The sequence below is a fragment of the Scyliorhinus canicula genome, chromosome 3, assembly GCF_902713615.1.
Source record: "Scyliorhinus canicula chromosome 3, sScyCan1.1, whole genome shotgun sequence".
In the NCBI taxonomy this organism is placed as follows: Eukaryota; Metazoa; Chordata; class Chondrichthyes; order Carcharhiniformes; family Scyliorhinidae; genus Scyliorhinus; species Scyliorhinus canicula.
Window position 1 is genome coordinate 244,139,057 of NC_052148.1, and position 26,592 is coordinate 244,165,648.

At 49.3% G+C, this 26,592-nt stretch overlaps 1 protein-coding gene across 1 annotated transcript in view; it reads right to left on the reverse strand.

The window, feature by feature from the left end:
- Window positions 1-543: 543 nt before the first annotated feature.
- The window catches only part of slc7a11 (solute carrier family 7 member 11), a 242,286-nt gene continuing 216,237 nt past the window's right edge, over window positions 544-26,592 (reverse strand). Inside the window, exon 12 of the mRNA XM_038792505.1 lies at window positions 544-1,680. The gene's annotated coding sequence lies outside the window, so the exon portion shown is untranslated. The remainder of the gene's footprint in view (window positions 1,681-26,592) is intronic.

Below are 26,592 nucleotides of genomic sequence, written 5' to 3' on the forward strand. Positions count from 1 at the left end.
GGTTGGAAGGTCTGACAGGTTGAAGGTCTGACAGGTTGGCTGGTCTAACGGGTTGACAGGTTGGAAGGTCTAACAGGTTGGCAGGCTGACAGGTTGGCAGGTCTGACAGGTTGGCAGCGTGACAGGTTGGCAGGCTGACAGGTTGGAATTCCCATCTCCGTTTACTGGATGAAAGTCAGGCCCTCAAACTCTCAACCCTGACTCTCCTCCACCCCCCACCGCGGGCTTGTTTAGCACAGAGATGAATTGCTGGCTTTTAAAGCAGACCAAGGCAGGCCAGCACCGCGGGTTCAATTCCCGTACCAGCCTCCCCAAACAGGCGCGGGAATGTGGCGACTAGGGGCTTTTCACAGCAACTTAATTTGAACCCTTCCTGTGACAATAAGGGATTTTCATTTCATTTCATTTCATTCTGGCAACTGCATCAACAAAAACATGCTGAACAGGTGGCCTCATTATGAATGCTTGGCTGAGCTCCATGAACGGTTAATCCGTTTGCATCGTAGCAAGCAATGTTTGTGCAACGCAGAAGGGAATTAAATATTTGTTTGATTGACAGCTTTATTAACTTGTAATGAACTGCTCATTCTTTGAAGTATCTTTTCACTGGATTTGAGTGTTTTTACAGAGGTCTGAAATGGAGAAGAGATTCTGACATTGCTACAATGAATAGTTGTGATTGATTGACAACTTACCTTTTATAAGAAGGTAAGAGGGCCAATGTATTTTAAAGGGAATGTTCAATGCCTGTATATTTGATTGATGATTCAAGACCGTGGTTCTCCAAGATTCACAATTCCTCAGAGGGGCTTTGAACCACATCTACATACATAAAGGGCCTTATACCACTAAAACTGCCAGGGGGACAGTTGGTCTTCCCACCTCCACATTGGAGCTGGAAAGAGTGGGTACGCTGCATGCGTTCTAGCAATCCGCACCGGCAAAAATTCTCAGAAATAGGAACGGGGGCGTGAATCCCATAATCAAGTTCTGCCCTACATTTTTAAAGAGCTCTCCAGTTAGCCCGGCTGAGCAAGAATGCGGACCAAATCGTTTATAAACAGAAAAATAAACAATGATCATACATCCAGCACAACTACATTACTTCACAGGCAAAGTAATTCTGGCATTGTTTCTACCTAAAAAAAAAAGTGGTTGGCCTGTATACCTACATATACATTCAGAAAAACATATACTGCTTTAATAAATACAAGGCTCTCGCTCATTCTTCAATAATGAATAGAGTCTTTCCAACAGAGGAAATAACCTGGTCCAGAAATAAGATTGGTGAGGAAGACAAATGAGGGGGAATTCTTCTAGGTTTCTTGCCAAAAAGTGGGTGGATGATCAGCAGAATCATCCCACTCCCAGAGAAGTGGTTTAGATAACTGTATACACTCAATCTCTGACAGTCTCCTTCCTGACAAAAGACCAGAAGAGCTCCCAATCGCAGGACCTCAGCGGCACAGAAATGTCCAAGAGTTCTTTTTTGAACCGTTGGGAAGAGATTAGGATTCCAGTGAACGCGTCCGTTGAAATGTCCAAGCACTTCTTTGACATTTGCAGCCTCACAGTATTCATAACAATCAGCAGCTAGTCCCAGCAGTGGAGCGAATCAGTCATCGTGTTGCTCTGGTGGTATTACCTCCAGAATGATCTGGGCTGTCGTGGTCATTGAATCTGCCACAGAAAAACAAAAGGTTACAAATGGTTTAACCAGAGACAATTAATCCTAGGAGGAACAAAAAGAAATAAAAGCATGACTGCTGTCGATCTGAAATAAAAGCAGAACATTCTGAACAGTATCTAAGAGAATAAGATAAGTTAACATTTCAGCTGTGAGCCTTCATAAGAGGAACTATTACTTTTATTTGAAATGTTGACTGAACTGCTGTACATTTCCAGTGTTTTCTGTCTTAGTTTCAGCTGTTTATTGGATGGAGGATGTATTGACATGTGTGGCAGTCTATTAAACAGTGTCACGAGGCTATGCCCTTTTATCTTTGAAAATATGTTTTTCCAACTCTGAACTGACTGGAAATTTTGCTATTTGAACTGAGACAGGTCATAGATCATAGAATTTACAGTGCAGAAGGAGGCCATTCGGCCCATCGAGTCTGCGCCGGCTCTTGGAAAAAGCACCCTACCCAAGCCCACACCTCCACCCGATCCCCATAACCCAGTAACCCCACCCAACACTAAGGAGAATTTTGGACACTAACGGCAATTTCACCTAACCTGCACATCTTTGGACTGTGGGAGGATACCCTAGCACCCGGAGGAAACCCATGCACACACGGGGAGAACGTGCAGACTACGCACTGACAGCGACCCAAGCCGGGAATCGAACCTGGGACCCTGGAGCTATGAAGCAATTGTGCTAACCACTATGCTACCGTGCTGCCCCAGGTAAAAGTGCTTAAAAATGCCAAGCAACAGGGGCTGCACGGCAGCACAGTGGTTAGCACTGGCACTGCAGAGCTGAGGACCTGGGTTTGAATCCCGGCCCTGGGTCACTGTCCGTGTGGAGTTTGCACATACTCCCCGTGTCTGTGTGGGTTTTGGTGTGTTGGGTATGCTGGGTCTGCGAGGACTGCGTTTACTGTAGCAGTGAGAGAGACAGGCTTGTATAAATGCAACTCTATTTTATTGAACTCTTAACTATTATACATACTTTAATTGTGGGTTGACACTATGCTGAGTTGACTGGAGACCTGAGGCTAACCTGACCAGACTATCTTACTACCAGATGGTGGATGTTCTAGTTGTTGCTCACGGGCTCTGACTATCTCAGAGGCTGCATCCCAAGAGAGCGGGAAAAGTAGTGCCCTCTGGCCGTGTCCTGTCTGGTGATTGGCTGCTGTGTTCTGTGTGTTCATTGGTCATCCTGTGTGTCAATCAATGCCTGTCTGTGCACCATCATATACTTGTGTGTATATTATGGCAGGTTTCACCCCCACAACCCAAAAGATCTGCGGGTTAGGTGGATTGGCCACGCTGAATTGCCTGTTAATTGAAAAAAATATATATTTTTTTTAAATGCCAAACTCACTCCAAGGTGAAGGTGAGAAACAAACAAATAACCCTAAGGGGATTGTGGAGAGAGAGATATTTCCTATAATCCAGGCACCCGCCGAAGCTCTAACTGTCTAAGGAAGGGGCAGAAATGGAAATTTAGGAATATTGAAACAATGGCTGTCACAGCCAAAACCTTTTGGAAATACACAGCAGGTGAGGTATTTGAAGGCAAGGCTTCCCATCCACTTGAGAGAGATTGTAAGTAACACATTGTTGTCAAGAAAATTCTTTAGCAGGCTGTAATGAACTCCAATTGGCTTTATTGGTTGGCCAATTGGAGTATGAGCTCCCTCAATGATAGCTCGTTGAGGGGACCCATATAAGCACCTGTGTAGGCTTTGTGAGCCAGTCTTAAGTTGACTGGACTGCTAGCAGCACTGTTTGTAGCTGCTCCTGTAATATCGTTATTGTAAATAAATATTGGTGTGGTGACGGAACTCCTGCCTCCTGTGAATTACTACAGTGGCGACGAGGTAAACTAAGAAATTTGCGGAGACCAGCTGCTGCACTCGGAGGGTAAGCCTTGCCATTTTAAAAATGCCGCTTTTTGGGAGGTTAGAGGCATTCGACCCGGCTATTGAGGACTGGTCCCAGTATGTGGAGAGAATGTCTTACTTCTTCCGGGCAAATTATATAATGACGGACGAAAGGAGACGGCTTATCCTGCTGTCGGCATGCGGACCCTCAGCTTTCGCTATTATACGTAGTCTGACTTATCCCGAGGCGCCGGACACGAAAACTTTCCAAGAAGTAATGGAATTGGTGAAAGAGCACTACAACCCAAAACCACCCCTCATTTTGCATAGGTACAGATTCTACACAGCAAAGCGGGAAGACAGGGAGTCAATCACAAATTTCTTGACCCGCCTGAGAAGGCTGACGGAAAAATGTGAGTTCGGCCCGACGCTAAATGAAATGCTTCGGGACCAGTTAGTGTGTGGTATAAACAACCTCACAATACAGAAACGCCTGTTGGCGGAAACGGAGCTAGACTGCAGGCAGGCGTTACAGCTCGCACTGTCCCTAGAAAAGGCAGCAAGTGGGGCGCAGGAACTACAGGGCACGCCAATGGAGGTAGATACCTGTGAGGGACTACCACAACGGGTGCTGCTACTAGATAGCCGCTCTCAGGAAAAGCCTGAGGAATAGAGGGAAAAAGGAAAACCCCAGAACTGCCCCCAAGTCTGCCAGGACTAACTGGAGACAGAGGGAAGTACCGGCTGAGGCTCCCCCAGCAGAGAAGGACCGTTTCTGGCACCAGACAGAGTGGGGTAACAACGACAGAAACCCTAGAAGGAGGTGGCAAAAGAGGAATAGCAGGTGGGGACGCAGGGAAGTACACAACCTAGACGCCCCATCCTCCTCCGAAGGGGAACAATTATATAATATTGCAACGAAGAAAGCAGAACCCATTAAGATTACCCCACGGGTGAACGGGCAGCCGACAATAATGGAAATAGACACGGGTGCGGCCGTATCAGTAATGGGAGTGGTAGCATTTAGAAAAATCAAAGATGGACTCCAGCCACTAACCCTAACAAAAACATCGACGAAACTTAAAACCTACACGGGGGAACCCCTGGAAGTTCTAGGCACGACTCATGTACCCGTGGAATATGAGAAACAATTGCTCAGATTACCGTTGATGATAGTAGAGGGCTCCGGACCGAGCTTAATTGGACGAAACTGGCTGAAAGACCTAAAATTAGATTGGATGAAAATTTTCCAGAGTGGAAGCGGGCAGTTGAGTGGAGTACTCCAAAAATACCCGGAGGTCTTCCAGGAAGGTTTGGGGAAAATCATAGGCGCCAAAGCAACTTTGCACATGGACCCAGAAGCCCTTCCGAAATTTTGTAAGGCCAGGCCGGTTACCTTTTGCATTAAGGAAGAAAGTAGATGACGAATTAGAAAGGTTGCGGCGCGACGGCATTATCAGACCAGTACAGTTCTCGGAATGGGCAGCGCCGGTGGTACCAAATTTGAAGCCAGACGGCTCGATATGTCTCTGTGGAGATTTCAAACAGACGGTTTGCACTGCTGGACAAATACCCAATCCCGAAAATAGACGACCTATATGCCAAATTGGCAGGTGGGCTTTTGTTCACGAAACTGGACATGAGCCACGCCTACCTGCAGTTAAAACTGGACAAGGGCTCCCAGACGTTTGCTACGATCAACACCCTGAAGGGCCTTTTTCGTTATACTAGGCTACCTTTCGGAGTGTCATCAGCCTGCGCTATATTCCAGCGTACGATGGAAAATATTCTGCAGGGACTACCGCAGGTGGCGATTTATTTGGACAATGTCTTAATCACGGGTAGGACAAACAGGGAACACTTGAGGAACCTGGAGGAAGTGCTCAGGCGTTTCGCAAAGGCAGGCGTACGGCTAAAAAGGGAAAAATTTGTTTTTCTGGCCCCACAAGTGGCGTACCTGGGATAGAAAGTAGACGAGTCAGGCTTACACCCATTAGAAGACAGAGTAAGGGCAATAAAAGAAGCCCCAGCTCCCACCATGGTCCAGGAGTTACGATCATTTCTAGGGTTGGTAACCTATTATGGAAAATTTATTGAAAATAGGGCGTCCATCCTAGAACCCCTCCACCAGCCACTAAAAAAGGGGCAAGAATGGAAATGGTCCGCCCGCCAAAACCAAGCATTTAGGGATATTAAGGAACAGCTGTCATCCAAAAATGTCCTAGAGCATTATGACCCAAGGAAGGAGTTGGTGGTCACTTGTGATGCATCCCCCTACGGGGTAGGAGCCGTCTTAGCCCATAGAGGAAGGAACGGGGAAGAACGGCCAATAGCCTATGCTTCGAGGACCTTGGCGATGGCTGAGAGGAAGTACGCCCAAATCGAGAAGGAAGGACTGGCAGTGATATTCGCAGTAAAGAAATTTCACCAGTATCTGTACGGGCGGAAATTCACCATAGTGACGGACCATAAGCCGTTATTAGAGTTATTAAAATAAGACAAGTCAATGCCCCCGATTGCATCAGCTAGAATCCAACGCTGGGCGTTGCTACTGGCGGCGTTTAGATACGTTCTGGAGCACAGACCGGGAACGCGAGTAGCACATGCAGATGCTTTGAGCAGACTTCCCCTCCCGGACATTCCGCCGCAAATACCAAAAGTAGAGGAGACAGTAATGACTCTAAATTTTTTGGACACCCTACCAGTAGACGCACAACATATTTGGTTGTGGATGCAAAAAGACCCAGCTTTAGCCAAGACGAAGCATTTACTGCTAACAGGGGAACTGGAAAGACCAGTGGAGCCCCAGATGCACCCATACTGGAGCAGAAGGGACCAAATAACCATAGAAGACGGTATCCTATTATGGGGAGCCCGGGTAATAGCCCCAGCTCAGGGCCGTCAGGCAATCTTAACTGAGTTACATCACGGACACCCAGGGGTGTCTAAAATGAAGATGCTAGCTCGAAGCTACGTTTGGTGGCCAGTTTTGGACACAGACATAGCAGCCTTGGTACGTCGGTGCCAGGAGTGCCAACAGGGGCAAAGAGTGCCACCAGCGGCACCATTGCACCCGTGGGGATGGCCAGGCAGACTGTGGACCCGCCTGCATATTGACCACGCCGGCCCTTTCATGGGCTCAATGTTTTTGGTGATAGTGGACGCCCACTCCAAATGGTTGGACGTCCACCGGGTAAACGCGGCAAGCACAGCATCGACAATTGAAAAGCTCAGGGCCTCGTTTGCAACACATGAACTTCCAGAGGTATTGGTGTCGGACAACGGAACGGCATTCACAAGTGGGGAATTTGGAAAATTTCTGAAGGAAAATGGAGTCCGTCACATCAAAACGGCCCCTTACCATCCAGCGACCAACGGCCTGGCAGAGAGTGCGGTCCAGAAACTTAAAGCAGGACTCAAGAAGCAGCCGGCAGCGTCAATGGACACAAAGCTCTCCCGCTGGCTGTTTGATTACAGGACCACACCGCATTCCACAACAGGCATACCGCCAGCCGAACTCTTAATGGGAAGGTGGCTGAGAACGAGGCTGAGTATCCTTTTTCCACATTTAACGGGGAAAGTGGAGAAACAACAGGAGGCCCAACGCAGGGGGCATGATAATAGTCGGCAGCAGAGACATTTCCAGGTGGGGGCACCGGTTTGGGTCAAGAATTATGGGAATGGACCAACGTGGGTTAAAGGCACGGTAGAGTCTCAAACAGGGCCCATATCCTATGAGGTTTCGATAGGAGGTAAGGTGCTGAAGAAACACCTAGACCAAATAAGGGCAGCGGAACCACACCTGGAGGCAGGCGAAGCAGGATCGCCTCAAGCTGGGATAGCCCAGACGGAAAGGATACCCACACCCCAGCCCCGAGCAATTTCTCCAGACCCCGTCATCCAGTCGTCAGAGTTGGAGATGGACACGTTCGACGAGGTAGCCGCGACACCTCTCCCCAAGGAGGAGGAAGAACAACATCCAAGGAGGTCATCAAGGAAAAGACGGGCACCTATAAGGTACACCCCGCCCACATCGGAGAATGACCCGGCGGACGACACACAGTGTGACAGACCCAGACATGAAGAGCAGGAAGAAGCTCAAGAGGAATGCCAGCTGGCAGGAATTCCTCGGACCTTGGGGGGTAGGGGTGTAATGAACTCCAATTGGCTTTATTGGTTGGCCAATTGGAGTATGAGCTCCCTCAATGATAGCTCGTTGAGGGGGCCCATATAAGCACCTGTGTAGCCTTTGTGAGCCAGTCTTAAGTTGACTGGACTGCTAGCAGCACTGTTTGTAGCTGCTCCTGTAATATCGTTATTGTAAATAAATATTGGTGTGGTGACGGAACTCCTGCCTCCCATGGATTACTACACAGGCAAAACCGGTTGAAGGCTATTCTTTCTCCCTCTCTCTCCCCCTCTCTCTTCAGAGTAAAATTGCCAGCCCGATTGAGAAGACAACTCTGCCAGAACCGACCAATAAACCTATGTCTCTTAATAATTTCAAGGTCTTCTCCATTTGACAATTCCACGAAACCAGCTGAATCAAATCAGCCGTAGCATTTTAAAGTCGAAGCCTCAAGGTCAAGTAAAGAACACTTAACACAACATCCTTTTCCTCGTTTTTTTAATTTGGAATCTAAATCCCTTTGATACGTCTGTGTGTCTTTGTCTTTGTGGGCCCAAATGACTTCGCAAGGGTTAAATGCTTGATGTTGCATTACTATTATTTCTTAATTTTAGTGGTTAATGAATTTGCTCCATCATTGTCTCAAGAAAACATTGGTTTGATTGTCTTCTTATTGCTCACAGCTTAACTAGCTAAATACATTTTGATTTGGAAGAGGCCTATCTCTTGAAAAATTAACTTAAGCCTTTGTTGTGGCCAACGAAGCAGATTGAACAGACAGGAGACAGTTAACCCCTTTGCATCTGGTCAATGCTAAGTTAAACAGATCTGGGGCGTGATTCTCCATGAACCGGTGGGGCGGGCCACTCAGGCGGCGAGGAGTGGCATGAACCACTCCGGCATCGGGCTGCCCGATAGGTGTGGAATCTTTCGAGTTGGTGCATGTGCGTGAGCGCTAATGTGTGCTGGCATCATCCCAGCGCATGCACAGGTGGGTTCTTCTCCGCGTCGGACATGGCGGACCGTTACACGGCTGGCGCGGAGGGAAAGCGTGCCTCCATGGCCTCCATGGCACAGGCCTGCTGGCGGATCGGTGGGCCCCGAGCGTGGGCCAGGCCACCGTGGAGCCCCCCCCCCCCCCCCCCCCCGGGGCCAGATCCCCCGAGGACTCTGTAGGTCGCCCACAGAGCCAGGTCCCGCCAGTATGGACCTGGTGTATTTTACGCCGTCGGGACCCACCGAAAATGGCAGCAACTCGGCTCATCGCGGGCCAGAGAATCGCCAGGGGGGCTGCCGGCAACGGCCCCCGACAGGTGGGGCGTGATTCCCGCCCCCGCCGAAAAACCGGCGCCAAAGAATCTGGCAGCCGGCGTCGGGGCAGGATTCATGCCGGCTCCCGGCGATTCTCCGGCCCGGTGGGGGGTCGGTGAAACCTGACCCAGATGTTTGCACCCCTTATTTCTTTGTGTTTCTTTTGCAAGAATGAGAAGGAATCGAGTGCCAGGAGAGTGTTGTTTTTCAATTTTAATAGATTCTTACTGTCTGGCTCAATTCTCTGGAATACACATCAATCCAACTCGCCACCTTGCTTCTATCGATCCATCCAATTTCTCTGCCTATGTGTTAATTTGTGTAATTTCCTGTTAATTTTCTGAATCCAATATGTTTGAAGTTTCGGGATGGGGGTGGTAAATGGACTCAAGCGGAAGATTCTCGCTTTGCATCAGAATCAGAAATCAATTTGGGACTTCTTTAATGAAATCTTTGGGCTGGAGTCTCCGATTTTGAGGCTATGTCCCTACGCTGGCGTGGGAACCGTGGTGTTTTACGACAAAACAAATGGCGCAAAATGAAAACCAATCCTCCGTTTGTCTGGGGGCTAGCATCAAGGCAGAGTAGAGCAACCGGCTCTCGCTGCTGATATGGCCCGGAGATTTTGCCGGGTCCGTGGCCGCGCATACGCACAGCGGCGGCCTGCAGCAGCCGCGTCGTTCAACATGACGCTGGCCGCTCGTGGACCCGGCCTGCGAAATAGTGCCCCCTGTTTGGCCAGCTTGCAGACCCCGGACCACCCCCAACAGTGCCCCAGCCCCTGGCAAAGTCCCCCCAGCCCGTGGATTGACCCCCAACTGTGGCGGCACTGGGCTGAGTGTGCAGCCACCATGCCGAATTCCCGACGGATGAGACTACACGCGACCGGCGCCGTCGGGAGCTCGGCCGATCGGCGGTGGAGTATCGGGGAGTGGTCCTCAGGCAATGTTGATACGCCGCTTTAGAGGGTAGAGATCATCGCAAAAGCAGCACCGCCCCCGATTTGGTCGTGAACGGGGATTCTCCGGCCGTTCGGTGAACGCAATTTCGTCAACCGGAGAATCTCACCCGCTGTATTCCTGTTTGAAAAGTATACTTATTCTCTGACCTTGGAGGTGCGATGAAATTCTGGCAACCTTTATTTGAGTTTTACTTTTTTGGTTGAACTTTGCAAAAGCATTTCAATTATTACACTTGCAAGCACAAGGAGATTAATACGTCTTGCTTTTTCCCCTCAGTCCATCTGACAGATTCATCACCATTTTAACAACAAAGTACCTAGGATGCTGGAAGTCATAAAAAAATAATCAGAACGTGCTGGAAACACTCAGCAGGCCTGGAAGCATCTGCGGAGAGACAGAGAGAGTTGATGTTTCAGGTCAAATATGACTCTTCATCAGAACGATTCTGGTGAGTCACATTCGACTTGAAACCTGAACTCCGTTTTCTCTCTCCACAGATGCTGCCAGACCTGCTGAGTATTTCCAGCATTTTCTATTTCTATCTCTATACTAACGACATAGGTAGGAAAGGGGACAAGGATGTCAGGCAGGCCTTTAGGGAGCTAGGATGGAAGCTCAGAGCGAGAACAAACAGAGTTGTTATCTCTGGGTTGTTGCCCGTGCCACGTGATAGTGAGATGAGGAATAGGGAGAGAGAGCAATTAAACACGTGGCTACAGGGATGGTGCAGGCGGGAGGGATTCAGATTTCTGGATAACTGGGGCTCTTTCTGGGGAAGGTGGGACCTCTATAGACAGGATGGTCTACATCTGAACCTGAGGGGCACCAATATCCTGGGGGGGAGATTTGTTAGTGCTCTTTGGGGGGGTTTAAACTAATTCAGCAGGGGCATGGGAACCTGGATTGTAGTTTTGGGGTACGGGAGATTGAGAGTATAGAGGTCAGGAGCACAGATTTGACTTTGCAGGAGGGTGCCAGTGTTCAGGTAGGTGGTTTGAAGTGTGTCTACTTCAATGCCAGGAGTATACGAAATAAGGTAGGGGAACTGGCAGCATGGGTTGGTACCTGGGACTTCGATGTTGTGGCCATTTCAGAGACATGGATAGAGCAGGGACAGGAATGGTTGTTGCAGGTTCCGGGGTTTAGGTGTTTTAGTAAGCTCAGAGAAGGGGGCAAAAGAGGGGGAGGTGTGGCGCTGCTAGTCAAGGACAGTATTACGGTGGCGGAAAGGATGCTAGATGGGGACTCTTCTTCCGAGGTAGTATGGGCTGAGGTTAGAAATAGGAAAGGAGAGGTCACCCTGTTGGGAGTTTTCTATAGGCCACCTAATAGTTCTAGGGATGTAGAGGAAAGGATGGCGAAGATGATTCTGGAAAAGAGCGAAAGTAACAGGGTAGTTGTTATGGGAGACTTTAACTTTCCAAATATTGACTGGAAAAGATATAGTTCGAGTACATTAGATGGGTCATTCTTTGTACAATGTGTGCAGGAGGGTTTTCTGACACAATATGTTGACAGGCCAACAAGAGGCGAGGCCACATTGGATTTGGTTTTGGGTAATGAACCAGGCCAGGTGTTAGATCTGGAGGTAGGTGAGCACTTTGGAAACAGTGACCACAATTCGGTGACCTTTACGTTAGTGATGGAAAGGGATAAGTATACCCCGCAGGGCAAGAGTTATAGCTGGGGGAAGGGCAATTATGATGCCATTAGACATGACTTAGGATGTGTTGGTTGGAGAAGTAGGCTGCAAGGGTTGGGCACACTGGATATGTGGAGCTTGTTCAAGGAACAGCTATTGCATGTTCTTGATAAGTACGTACCAGTCAGGCAGGGAGGAAGGGGTCGAGCGAGGGAACCGTGGTTTACCAAAGAAGTGGAATCTCTTGTTAAGAGGAAGAAGGAGGCCTATGTGAAGATGAGGCGTGAAGTTTCAGTTGGGGCGCTTGATAGTTACAAGGAAGCGAGGAAGGATCTAAAGAGAGAGCTGAGACGAGCAAGGAGGGGACATGAGAAGTCTTTGGCAGGTAGGATCAAGGAAAACCCAAAAGCTTTCTATAGGTATGTCAGGAATAAAAGAATGACTAGGGTAAGAGTAGGGCCAGTCAAGGACAGTGGTGGGAAGTTGTGTGTGGAGGCTGAGGAGATAAGCGAGATACTAAATGAATACTTTTCGTCAGTATTCACTCAGGAAAAAGATAATATTGTGGAGGAGAATGCTGAGACCCAGGCTATTAGAATAGATGGCATTGAGGTGCGTAGGGAAGAAGTGTTGGCAATTCTGGACAAGGTGAAAATAGATAAGTCCCCGGGGCCGGATGGGATTTATCCTAGGATTCTCTGGGAAGCCAGGGAAGAGATTGCTGAGCCTTTGGCTTTGATTTTTAGGTCATCGTTGGCTACAGGAATAGTGCCAGAGGACTGGAGGATAGCAAATGTGGTCCCTTTGTTCAAGAAGGGGAGTAGAGATAACCCCGGTAACTATAGGCCGGTGAGCCTAACGTCTGTGGTGGGTAAAGTCTTGGAGAGGATTATAAAAGATACGATTTATAATCACCTAGATAGGAATAATATGATTAGGGACAGTCAGCATGGTTTTGTGAAGGGTAGGTCATGCCTCACAAACCTTATCGAGTTCTTTGAGAAGGTGACTGAACAGGTTGACGAGGGTAGAGCAGTTGATGTGGTGTATATGGATTTCAGTAAAGCGTTTGATAAGGTTCCCCACGGTCGGCTATTGCAGAAAATACGGAGGCTGGGGATTGAGGGTGATTTGGAGATGTGGATCAGAAATTGGCTAGTTGAAAGAAGACAGAGAGTGGTAGTTGATGGGAAATGTTCAGAATGGAGTTCAGTTACGAGTGGCGTACCACAAGGATCTGTTCTGGGGCCGTTGCTGTTTGTCAATTTTATAAATGACCTAGAGGAGGGCGCGGAAGGATGGGTGAGTAAATTTGCTGATGACACTAAAGTCGGTGGAGTTGTAGACAGTGCGGAAGGATGTTGCAGGTTACAGAGGGACATAGATAAGCTGCAGAGCTGGGCTGAGAGGTGGCAAATGGAGTTTAATGTGGAGAAGTGGGAGGTGATTCACTTTGGAAAGAATAACAGAAATGCGGAATATTTGGCTAATGGTAAAATTCTTGGTAGTGTGGATGAGCAGAGGGATCTCGGTGTCCATGTACATAGATCCCTGAAAGTTGCCACCCAGGTTGATAGGGTTGTGAAGAAGGCCTATGGTGTGTTGGCCTTTATTGGTAGAGGGATTGAGTTCCGGAGCCATGAGGTCATGTTGCAGTTGTACAAAACTCTAGTACGGCCGCATTTGGAGTATTGCGTACAGTTCTGGTCGCCTCATTATAGGAAGGACGTGGAAGCTTTGGAACGGGTGCAGAGGAGATTTACCAGGATGTTGCCTGGTATGGAGGGAAAATCTTATGAGGAAAGGCTGATGGACTTGAGGTTGTTTTCGTTAGAGAGAAGAAGGTTAAGAGGTGACTTAATAGAGGCATACAAAATGATCAGAGGGTTAGATAGGGTGGACAGCGAGAGACTTCTCCCACGGATGGAGGTGGCTAGCAGGAGGGGACATAGCCTTAAATTGAGGGGTAATAGATATAGGACAGAGGTCAGAGGTGGGTTTTTTACGCAAAGAGTGGTGAGGCCGTGGAATGCCCTACCTGCAACAGTAGTGAACTCGCCAACATTGGGGGCATTTAAAAGTTTATTGGATAAGCATATGGATGATAAGGGCATAGTGTAGGTTAGATGGCCTTTAGATTTTTTCCATGTCGGTGCAACATCGAGGGCCGAAGGGCCTGTACTGCGCTGTATCGTTCTATGTTCTATGTTCTATCTCACTGACTTTTTTGCTGCCACTGCGATATATGGACAGCTTGCTGACCTTTTATCGATGAATCATGGAATATTTCAATGCAATAAAATAACTTCAGCAATTAAATGACAAACAGTTCAGCTTAGAATTCATACCACTGATGTTGTGTTGAATTTTCAGTCCACTAATAGTCTGGTATAATAATAAATAAGGGAGTCTTGTGGCACACTGGTAACACCATTACCTCTGAGCCAGAAGCTCTGGGTTTAATTCCCTCTTCAGGACTTGATGCCCATGGAAGGTGTGTTCAGTGGTTAGCACTGTTGCTTCACAGCGTCAGGAGCGCGGGTTTGATTCCTGGCTTGGGTCACTGTCTGTGCAGAGTCTGCACATTCTCCTCATGTCTGTGTGGGTTTATTCCAGGTGCTCTGGCTTCCTCCAAAGATGTGCGGGTTAGGTGGATTGGTCACGCTAAATTGTCCTGTAGTGTCCAAAAGTTAGATGGGGTTGCTGGGTTGCGGGGATAGGGCGGAGGTTTGGGCTTAGGTAGGGTGCTCTTTCGGGGGGCGGTGTAGACTCGATGGACCGAATGGCCTCCTTCAGCACTGTAAATTCTATGATCTGTGATCTAAAGTGGCCAAACAGGTTTTATTATCAAATTCCTTGTGATATGCTTATGGCAGCCGGTAAGAGCGGTTCAACCAGAACTGTGCGGTAGTTAGAGTATGTGCAAACTCCACAAGGACAATGACCTGAGGCTGGGACCAAACCCGGGTCCTTGGTGCCGTGAAGCAACAGTGCTAACTGTGGTGATCACAAGTTAACCAGATGCAACACAACTGAGCGACCACTAGAGGGAGCACGGGAGAGCCATATAAATAGATCAGGACAGGAGGTGAGGACACACTCTTCACAGCAGGCGGGCTGGTAAGCAGGACACACGGCAAGCAAAGCTGGTAGTTAGCACTGGAAGGTAGTTCTAGGTCGAGCTCTGGAAACTGAACAAACTCACAATAAAGCATCTTCTCCACATTTGAGACTGCGAGCTTTATTAAGACACGAGGAACAACACATGGTACCAGCAGTGATTTCAGGACGCTTACGACAGGACAACTCAGCTGCAGATACAGAAAGCACAAAATGGCATGGAAATCTCCTACTGGACATTTGACTGGGGAAGACATCGCTAATTCGAGGATGTGGCATGGATACCCACCTCAGCTGGACACGACTGGTAATGTAAGAAATGTCTGGAAAAGGTTTAAACAAATGTTCGATTTTTATCTCATAGCTAATGATGTAGCAGAAGCCTCAGAAAAAATTAAAATAGCAATTCTCATCGAAGGGCCTGTCAATAGGAAAGTGTATAATGGATTTAAATACTCAAAAGGTGAAGACAGGAACAGCTTACAAACGTTACTAAACAAATTTGAAGAGTACTGTGAGAAATTTGAACAGCAAGGCATGCTCACAGTCCAACCTGCACAGAGACTGAGTGATGCAAGACTTAAAAAATCACAAAAAGATCAGGAAATCGCGAATGCACAGTACAGATCAAAAAGAAGAAATAACATGAATTTTTCACAAAGCCAAAACGCTGAAATCCAGTCCAGATCGGAAAGAAAAGGTAACTTACAACTTTTAGAAAGAAAAAAACGCTGAAATCCGCGATAAAATGGCGTTGGAGCACATTTTGCAGTCTCTGGTAAGCAAAGAACTACAAATCGCGTCTGCGCATGCGCCGGAACCGGAAGTTGCGCATGCGCCGGAACCGGAAGTCGCGCATGCGCCGGAACCGGAAGTCACGCATGCGCCGGAACCGGAAGTCGCGCATGCGCAGTTTACAAAAGATCGCGGCGCCGATCGTTATGCGCATGCGCAAGCCGCGCATGCGCAGTCAAAAAAAGTCTTCGTCGCGGACCGTCATGCGCATGCGCAAGCCGCGCATGCGCAATGGACACCGAACCGCACAAGGAAAGAAAGCCGATTTGCGCATGTGCAAGTCGTTCCTACGCGTGACGTCATGACGTCTGAGAATCCTGACCACGCCCACTTAAAAGGGAAATGCCCGAAAATTGAAAACAAGACACTTAAAGTGGTAAAACCAAATTTTCTTGCCTCAGAACACAGAAAAACGCCTGAACTTAAACCAACAGTGAAAAACAACTTGCACAAAACCTTGGAAAAAGCTGCCTTCACCACACACAGTGAAGCGAACAAAAAGAATTCCGAAACAACAAAAGATGATTTGTTTTTCGACGATTACCTCTCAGACCTGACTGGGTCAGTCGGATATGCTTATCACAGCATCAGCGACACGGTCGCAAAGTACAACACGAACCAACTCGTGGTAGATGAATCCAACCAAAATGCTTTGGTTTTCGAAGAATACTACTCAGACATAGCTGAGTCAGTCGGATATGCTTATCACAGCATCAGCGACACGGTCGCAAAGCACAACACGAACCAACTCGTGGTAGAAGAATCCAACCAGGATGATTTGGTTTTCGGAGAATACTACTCAGACACAGCTGAGTCATTCGGATATGCTTATCACAGCATCAGCGACACGGTCGCAAAGTTCAACACGAATCAACTCGTGGTAGAAGAAGCCAACGAAGATGAAATGGGTTTCAAAGAATACTACTCAGACATGGAGGAGTTATTTGGACATGTTGATCACAGCATCAGCGACACCGTTGCAAAGCTCAACACGACTCTACTCATGGTGGATGAATCCAACACCATGGTGCCATGGCAGCTCGTCGATACATTGGATGACAGCAATACCCAAGACGAAGACGACGCCACACAGAGAGCACAGGAAGACTCCACGGAGCGAGCAATGACAGGCTCCACAGTGCGAGTGATGAAAGACGCCAACAGGGATGCAAGCAAACACTCCCGGGCGGACACCAAGCATGAACAAGACCATGAAGGTAAACCCGCTGTACCTGAGCAACCGCAAGCAGACTATGAAAGTCTACCAAGCTCACAGGAACAAGAAGAAAGAGCGGACTATGAAAGTCCAACACGCTCACAGGAACAAGAAGAAAAAGCAGACTATGAAAGTCCAACACGCTCACAGGAACAAGAAGAAAGAGCAGACTATGAAAGTCCAACACGCTCACAGGAACAAGAAGAAAGAGCGGACTATGAAAGTCCAACACGCTCACAGGAACAAGAAGAAGACAATGCACCTCTGCCCACTGCATGCGAAGACAGTGACAAGGTGATCACACTCAACGTACAGGATCACAGTGAGACTGACAGTTCTCAGCTTGTCTGTACCGAAGCACAGAGCGAAAACAGTGACAAGGTGCTCGCACTCGACGTACAGGATCACAGTGAGACTGACAGTTCTCAGCTTGTCTGTACAGAAGCACAGAGTCGGGCCACCCAACAGTCCAGAGAGACGATGCCGAAAGAAAACATGCAGATTTTGACTCCAGAAGAGGAGCACCTGGAGCCCAGAGAGACAACGCCAAAAGAAAACATGCAGATTTTGACTCCAGAAGAGGAGCACCTGGAGTCCACAGAGACAATGCCGAAAGAAACCATGCAGATTCTGACTCCAGAAGAGGAGCACCTGGAGTCCAGAGACATCAAACAAAAAGAAACCATGCAGATTTTGACTCCAGAAGAGGAGCACCTGGAGTCCAGTGAGATAACATCAACAGAAATCATGAAGATTTTAACTCCAGAAGCGGAGCACCAAGAGTCTAGAGAAACCACGTCAACTGAAATCATGCAGATTTGGACTCCAGAAGAGGAGCGCCGAGAGTCCACAGACACCGCGTCAAATGTAATCAAGAAGACTTTGACTCCGGAAGACGAGCACCAAGAAAGCAAAGATGCGGAATCCAATTCTCCACAACTGATTGATGTCACCTGCACCGATGCAACATCAGATCATTCGCACCACTCGCGAGAAGACGAGCACCAAGAAAGCAAAGATGCGGAATCCAATTCTCCACAACTGATTGATGTCACCTGCACCGATGCAACATCAGATCATTCGCACCACTCGCGAGACGGAATGCTCAATGACTCAAATTATCCACTCGGGACACTCATAGAGTATAACAAGAAAAACAAAAGTCAAAAGAAACACAGCAAGAACAAAAACAACATGAAGCGCGACAAGACCAACAACAATAGCAAGAAGCACAGCAGAAACGAGAACGACAACAGCAAGAAGAAAAGCAACATGAAGCGCGACAAGACAAACAACAATAGCAAGAAGCACAGCAGAAACGAGAACGACAACAGCAAGAATAAAAGCAACATGAGGCGCAACAAGACAAACAACAACGTCAGGCACAAAGATAGCGACAACGACAGAGGCAGAAACAACAAGAATGGCAACAAACACAACAAAGTCAGGAGCAAAGATAGCGACAACAACAAAGACAGAAACGACAAAAACAGCGACAAGTACGGCAACGGAAACAACAAAAACAGGAACGACAGAAACAACAGCAATGAAACAACAACTTGTACACAATGGCACTACTTGGCACATGATGGACGATGCCACAGCACACTGCAAAACGATAACAAGACTACAAACATGTCATGGGATGACAACGAATCGCACAAACTCACGTCTGCTCCAGAACAAGCAAGCACACCAGCATCCAAGGCGGATGAGACAATAAATCAACACCACAAGCACAAAAAAAAGTCCATGCCAGTCAACATCAGTGATGTGACCATGCAAACACCTCGGGATGACGCATTGGGTACTTAAGATAACAAGGAACACCAACAACATTCACAGCGGACTTGCAATATCAATATCACCACGTCATCAACAACAAAAAGAAAAAAAAAAAAAAGCTCTGAACAAATTCATCAAGTTTGGACTCATAAATGTGTTTATTAAGTTTGGACATATAAATACATTGGCTTTGTTAACCAAGGCAATAGCATCATCACTTGTATAGATACGCATATCATAAGTTACTGTTCTGTATAATTTTCCTTAATGATGTACAGAAACTATGTAATGAGAAAGAGGGGGATGTGGTGATCGTAGATTGACCAGATACAAAAACAACAGAGCAAACACGAGCGGGAGAGCTATAAATACACTGGGACAGGATGTACAATTTTCTTTAACGATGTTCAGAAAATATGTTAAGAGAAAAAGGGGGATGTGGTGATCACAAGTTAACCAGATGCAACACAACTGAGCGACCACTAGAGGGAGCACGGGAGAGCCATATAAATAGATCAGGACAGGAAGTGAGGACACACTCTTCACAGCAGGCGGGCTGGTAAGCAGGACACACGGCAAGCAAAGCTGGTAGTTAGCACTGGAAGGTAGTTCTAGGTCGAGCTCTGGAAACTGAACGAACTCACAATAAAGCATCTTCTCCACATTTGAGACTGCGAGCTTTATTAAGACACGAGGAACAACACACTAACCAGTGCACCCCTGTGCTGCCGTCTGCTATGTGCCTGAACTAATATGTCAAGATACAGTTTAGAAATTAGATACAATCTGTCCTCATATTAGAATGCATTTTAGAATATTAATAATGGAAAATAAATTGAGGATGAAATGTTTGACTATTGTAATAATGGCTCACTTAACTAAAACTATCCTGTGGTAAAAGTCAAAAAGTCATGTTTAAAGAGTAGGAACAGGAAGCGGGGCAGTTTAAAGAGCAGAAACGGGAAGTGGGGGCAGGTAAGAGCAGAAACATAGAGTGACAGCAGTTTAAAAAGCAGGAACAGGAAGTGGGAGCAGTTTAAAGAGCAGAACATGGAGTGGCAGCAGTTTAAAGAGCAGGCTCTCTGAGCGACAAACTCAGCATTAAGCAGCGCATGGGCTGCCGCAAGCCCAATGGAATCAAACAAACTCCCAGCCCACTGCCACCAGCATGAGGTGTGAGGCCAACCCTGCACTTTGTGAATCCCATGTGAGAGGGAGAAAGGAGGACAGTAGGGCCATGTGTGTTTGTATCACCTAGGCCCAGGCAACGGAGCCTGGTCTCCAGTTGTCTTGGGAACCTCTTGCCACTCAACCAAGGCTTTACATTGTCAAGCCCGTATGATAGCTGGCGTGCCAGGCCATGTTAAAAGAACTCCTGCACAGGTGTCTTCCACCTCTTAAAAGGATTTGGGACCTGGAACATCAGGACCCACATGGACAAACTCAACAGCGACAGACCAGACCTTAGTACAGTCATTGTTGTCAGGGATTCAGGCATTTCACCATTGACATTGCTCTCCGAGGCGAGAACCAACAGGTCAGGGAAGGCCAGCTCAAGAAACAAGGTGGCAGCTATACCTTCCTCTGGAAAGGTAAACCAGAAGATCGGCACCTCCAGGCATTGGCATCACAATTAAAAACAAACTAGTTGGCCGTCTCAGAGGCTCTCCATGCAGGATAAAGGAATACCTTGTGACGCTTCAGCTCACCCTAGTCCAGAACCAACACGTACACCCTAACACTAGAAGCTACTGACGCATCCAAAGAGAAATTCTACTTTAGCCTCGAACAATCCTGGACTCGAGTCTCAACAGGCAATCAGCTGATCGTCCTTGGCTGGGCCCTCACCGATGAATCGACCAGGCAAAACTCCCGGCCTCCACAAAATAAACGGCCGGATCAGTGGCCGCGCATGCGCTCATTGACAACCTATAGCGGTTGCACCGTGGAACATGGCGCCAGCCGGGCGTGGACCCAACCTGCCAGATGGTGCCCCCCTGGCCACCCCCACCAGTTCCCCCAGTCCTCGCAAAAGGCACCCCCCCCCCCCCCCGGCCAACAACACGGCTCCCACCCGACTGGCGGCGCTGGACACAGTCCGTAGCCACCATGCCCGGGTTCCCGCAAAGCTGGGACCTGAAGTGAACCGCGCCGTTGTGAACTCAGCCCATCGGGGGCGGAGCATTGGGGCAGGGTCTTCAGGTGACGCGCTGAAGCCACTCCAATGGCGTGCGGCGCATGCTGCGATGATGCTGTTTTGGAGGGGGCGGAGCATACGAAACCTCCATCAAACAGGCGGCGCCCCCGATTTTGTCGTAAAAAGGGATTCTCCACCTGATCACCAACTACGAGAATCGGCGAATCCTGCCCATAGTCTCTCAACTGAAGAATCCAGCCCAACGTGTGGAATTCTCCCATCCTGCCTATGGTGGGTTTGGTGGTGGGTGGGAGCAGAAAATCGGGATGGGAGCATTTGGAATGGAAAATCGGGCATAAGCCAAAATGTTAGAAACCCAGCGGCATAAAATTATGTTGCAATTCTCCCAATGGTGGGTTAATGGTTCAGTCTTCGCGCTGGCTGGCTCCTGGCATGAACATCAGTTACGCCTCTTGAATGCTCATTAAAACAGCTGCCCTGCCGTCATCCCATCAGGCTTTCCAACCTTGAGTCACGCCAGCGTAAAATTAGATGGGTCTAAAACCCAATTATGTGCACAAGGTGGTCCTCAGTTTGTGAGAGACTTCGAGCTGAGTTCAACAAATCCTTTCTGCCATGGTGCTGTGCTGCTCCCGTTGCGCTGTTCACCACTCTGCCAGGGCAGACTGGGTCCTGTCCTCATGGTCTTCATGGGATGCTGGATCTATGGACCCTCCTGTGTCACCACCTGGGATTGGGGAGTATCGGGATCTCCTTTCCCCGGTACCACAGAATGGTATCTTATCCGGACAGTGCTGAATCGCGGAACGGATATATTTTTTGAGGCTGCTAGCTTTTTTCCTCTGGGTTGCTGACATATTACAAGGTCTGATGCAGACAGGTCGGCTGGAGAGATTAATATGAGTGCTGGAGTGGTTTAAAAATGGTGCCAGAATCTTGTAGCCTGACAGCTGTCAGTGGGAGGATGAATAGGGATTCAGAGGGGAACCCGTCTGTGTCTAATTAATTAGGTTACAAGCACAGAACTTGTCACAGAATGCTGCCATTCTGACCAGCAGCAAAAGCACCGCCAGAGGTGTCTGCCACCGCACTTAGTCTCAAAAATTGAGAATTCGCCCCAATGTGATTATTTGGGAGTGTGTTTTCTGCCCAAGCTTTCCTCCAGATTTCATCAGTGTTCTGTAGGTGGAAATGTTTGATTTCATGTCCGGGGTGGCTTCGTAGAGCAATGTGACATGTTGAGGCTCTTGAATGTCTCTGTGGATGGGCCGGTGCAAGTTGCTGCTGATTTCTCTGCGTGTTGCTGTGTCCCGTCGAATGGGGGGAGGGATATTTGAGAGGACTGGTAACCACAGAACTGGACTTGATCTCAAGAGTTCCAGAGACTCTTCTCATCAGTGAAGTTTTCTTGTCAATAAAAGTTTTTTGTTGTAAAAAAAAAATGTCCTGAGTAATGAAGAAGGACAGCATTTGGAGAACGGTGACTTTACCTCGTCGACTCGCTTTGGGTGTGGGCGGGATTTATCGATCACTCTGCCGCGTGATTTTTGGCGGCGGAAGCAGTCCACCTGGGGGATGTACCGACCGTTGTCAACAGGAGTTCCAGGTGGCAGCACCCCTCATCCCCGGGAAAACTGTGCCCTGGTGTGGGGCCGGAATTTCCCACCGGTGTGAACAGCCGGTAAATCCCGCCCTTCGAAAATAAGGAAAGACAAATTGAAGCTTAAAATAAATCTGCCGGGACTGGAAATTGACGAATTTCAATCACATGGAAGGAGACATACCCCAGATTGGTGGGTGGAAAAAAAGGAAAATCAAATGGCAAAAGAAGTAGGTAGAAATATTGAAATGGCACGGAGCAAGGTTTAGGGCAAATGCATTCTGACTGAGAGAACCAAACAGAAGGATTTGGAAGAAAATTCTGAAAAGTGTCAATGGAAAGAAACAAAAGGAGAGATTAGAAAAGCTAGAATTGGGGGCATGAAACAACACTACCAACCTGATTCTCCGTTCGACTAAGTGTTGACGCCGGGGCAGGATTAGTGGAGTTTGACCACAGCAAAACTGGCGCCATAACTGGATCTGGATCAATTCAGTGACTGTTAAGGGACTAGCATGTGGAACATAATCAATTGGAATGAGAAACGGTGCTGGATTCGCGATTGACAGTCAGGAGGCTGACAAGCTGTAGCCGCATATACACTTCACTCCCCCCACCCTGCACACTATCCCAGCCAACAAGATGGCAGCAGGTCACGCAGACCTGAGGTTTACCTGTGCGGAATTGGAGACCCGGCTAGACGTCACGGAGAGCTGGGTGACCCTGTACCTTGGGGTGGGAAGGAGGCTGTCAGCCGCCGCCATTTTCCGGGCCTGTGTACAGGTGGCAGTGGTTGTCAGCGCCGTGGGCAACACTGCGGGGACCGGTCAGCATAAACCAGCACAAACTCCTCAGGGCGGCCAGGGTTAGTGGTCAGCACTATGCCCCGGCACCAACCCTTGTAACCTCCATCCCACACACCCGTAACCCCACCACTGCCCACCAAGACGGCAGCTGAATCCCACCCTGCACCGCATTCCAGCACCCATACCGGCTGCCATGGCCGGGTGCCGTGGACACTGAGGCCACCAACTACCCAACCCCTGGGCTGCATGTGTACGAGTGTCTAACACTGCGCATTTTCTGTTTCCTCCCCCTCGGAGAAATCCGCACACAACCACTGAGAACGGACGAGAATGGGAGGGGGACCACCTGACCTGAAGCCCCTCATCGCAGCAGAGCAGAGGGCACTCGATGTGGTCGTAGAGCCCGAGGAAAGGGTTGTCGCTGGGGCAGAGGTCAGCATCGGGCGAGGAAGTGAGACCCTGCTGAATTGCGGTTTCCCATGGCATGTGTGTCAGCCCCCCCCCCCCCCCCCCCCACCCCCGGCCCACGATGAAATTGTGCATCTTGTCTTGTGTCTTGCAGGAACTGCTGGTGATGGCATGGGCCCTTCTGGTGTCCCCAGCCACAAGCAGAACCCCGTGCATTGACCAGCGACGAGGATGAGACCGACGCGGTCGGGAGTTCTCGACTGCATCCCAAGACATCCCGGAGCTCGAGTCCAGGCATGAACTACCTTCCCATCCCAGCCGTCTCCAACACCCTCCACCATCCCAGAGACAACTCACCATGGTTGGGCACTTTAATGAAGAGGCTCCTGGGGCACTATCTGGTGCACGCTACACACATGCTCCAGTGTAGTAGGTGGAGGTAGGAACTCCCGAGGGGGTGGGGGTCAGAGGGCAGGCGACCCCAGGGACTAACTGGAAATGCAGTCGCAGAGCCAAGGTCTGCATGAGGGGTAGTCGGCCAGCATCCAGCACTTGTAGATGCAGTTGGAGGAGTTGAACCGTGTGCAGGAGCAGAAGGTGGTACCGACCATGCATGCCACCCAGGTAAACACCACGCGGCTGGCGTCTGCGACGGAGGTCGTCGGGGCAAAGATTTCAGCCAAGGTTCAACATGTCCAAGGCATGGGGCACTCTGTGCAGACGCTGGCCGAGGCCCAGGGCAGGGCTTCCCTATCACAGGCAGCCATGTCCCGGAGCCACCTGGACATTGCAGCAGCGCTCCTGAGCGTGGCCCAGTCATAGTGGGCCATGGTTGAGAGTGTCGGCGATATTGCCCAGGCACTAGTCGACGTGGCACAGACACAGAGGAAAGTGGCCCAGTCCCAGTGGGAGATGGCGTAGTCACTGGCTGATGTGGCAGACATCCAGAAGGTGGGTGCACAGTTGCAGCGTGATATGGCACAGCCCCAATGGAGCTGGTCCACTCCCTACTCCAGCAGGTCCTCGAATGACAGGCGGTGCCGGTACACACAAAGCCTCCTTTATACCTCCCCCTCGGCCTGTTGGGCGGCCGGCTCTCTACCCTGCCCGGCTGCCTCCTGCTCCTCTGGGGCACGCTCTACTACTGCAGCGTCCTCCTCCTTGAGCAGCTCCAGCTCGTACAGCCGCAGTGCATTCCCCAGGACTGCGACGACGACAAGGAAGGTCACCATTGCTGGTTGAATTCCAATATCCATTGTCTGTAGGGGGTGAAGGGCAGACATGTTAGCAGGGTGCATACCCTTGTGCCCAACTAGGTCCATTGGGCTACACGGTGGTCCCAGTAGGTACTGCGGACCCTCCCTCCACATGTCCCCCTCATCCCTGCACCCCTGGTCCCATCAGTGCTCGTCACCGTGAGGGCCTCTATCCTTGGTACCTATCCCTGCTGCCAGGGGTACCATCAGCTGGCACTTCCATGCCAGTGGTACGGTCTGCAGGACCCATCTGGCAACCCCCCTGCCGGGGCTATTGTGGGTGTTGCCCTTGGGTCGGCTGCATGATGCACCGGGAGGGGGGGGGTTGTGGTGCAATGGCGGAGTGTATGGTGAAGGGGTGGAGTGTGATTTGGTGGGCTGGAGGGTTTGGGGTGTGGGGGTGGGGGCACCCATACAGCAGGTGATACTCTGCAGAATTATGAGCCATGGTAGGTGGTCTATGGGTGCACCCACGGCAATGGTGGTCTGTGCCTGGATACAGCGTCAGTCCCGTGGAGGTCACCCCAGCCCCACGACCCATCCCCGGTCTCTGCCCACTCCATCTAGCCTAGCCAGTGTTAGGATAGGCAGCCCACAGTCAGTCCTCTGAATGTCCTACCTCCTCTGCCCCCTCATCAGCCACGGTGCCTGTTCCCCGATTTTTAAAAAAAGCACAATATATCTCGCCATCGGAAATTCCCCCTGAAGGATCATGGAAGCCCTGAAGAATACCAGGCCAGGTCCGCTAACGATAGGCAAACGGCGTTTACTCTACGTATGGAGTGGAACACATTGATGACGCTGTTGAGGTGCCAGAGAATTGCGATTTGCGTGAACCCGGTGCCAGCCATTTCTTTGGCGTCAAGACTGATTCTCCGCCCAATCGCCTTTCCCGATTTCTGTGTCAGCCAATGGAGAATCTCACCTGACATTTCAACATTGCAGAATCCCTACAGTGCAGAAGGAGGCCATTTAGCTCATCGAGTCTGCATCGGCCTTCCCAAAGAGCATCTTACCTGCCCTCATCCCCAGAACCCCAACTAACCTTTGACATTAAGGGACAATTTATCATGTCCCGTCCACCTCACAGAAAAGGACTTCATCAGCATGAAGAAATACTGCCAGGTTATTCGCATCATTGCTCACACACAAGTAGGTACCAGTGCTTAATCCCCGAGGTTTGGGTAGAAATGGAGCAGCTTGCAATTGCACTGGGGGCCAGTGTCTAACCTATTTTGTAGTGACTGTGAGGGAAAACCGGAGCACCAAGAGGAAACCCACGCCGACATGGGAAGAATGTGCAAACTAAGACAGACAACCCCACACAGATAGTCATCCATGGTCGGAATGGAACTCCGGGTCCCTGATGCTGTGAGACAGCAGCGCTAACCACTGTGCCACCCTTTGCAAAAGGAAAAAAAGCACGAACATGTAAATTAAAAGAAAGGGTGAGACCATTAACTCTTATCAACTTTTACAGATGCACCATAGAAAGCATCCTATCTGGCTGCATCACAGCCTGGTATGAACTGCAAGAAACTTCAGAGAGTCGTGAACACAGCCCAGTCCATCACACAAACCTGCCTCCCATCCATTGACTCCATCTACACCTTCCGCTGCCTGGGGAAAGCGGGCAGCATAATCAAAGACCCCTCCCACCTGGCTTACTCACTCATCCAAATCTTCCATCGGGCAGGAAATATAAAAGTCTGAGAACACGCACAGACTCAAAAACAGCTTCTTCCCCGCTGTTACCAGACTCCTAAACGACCCTCTTATGGACTGACCTGATTAACACTACACAACTGTATGCTTCATCCGATGCCGGTGTTATGTAGTTACATTGTGTA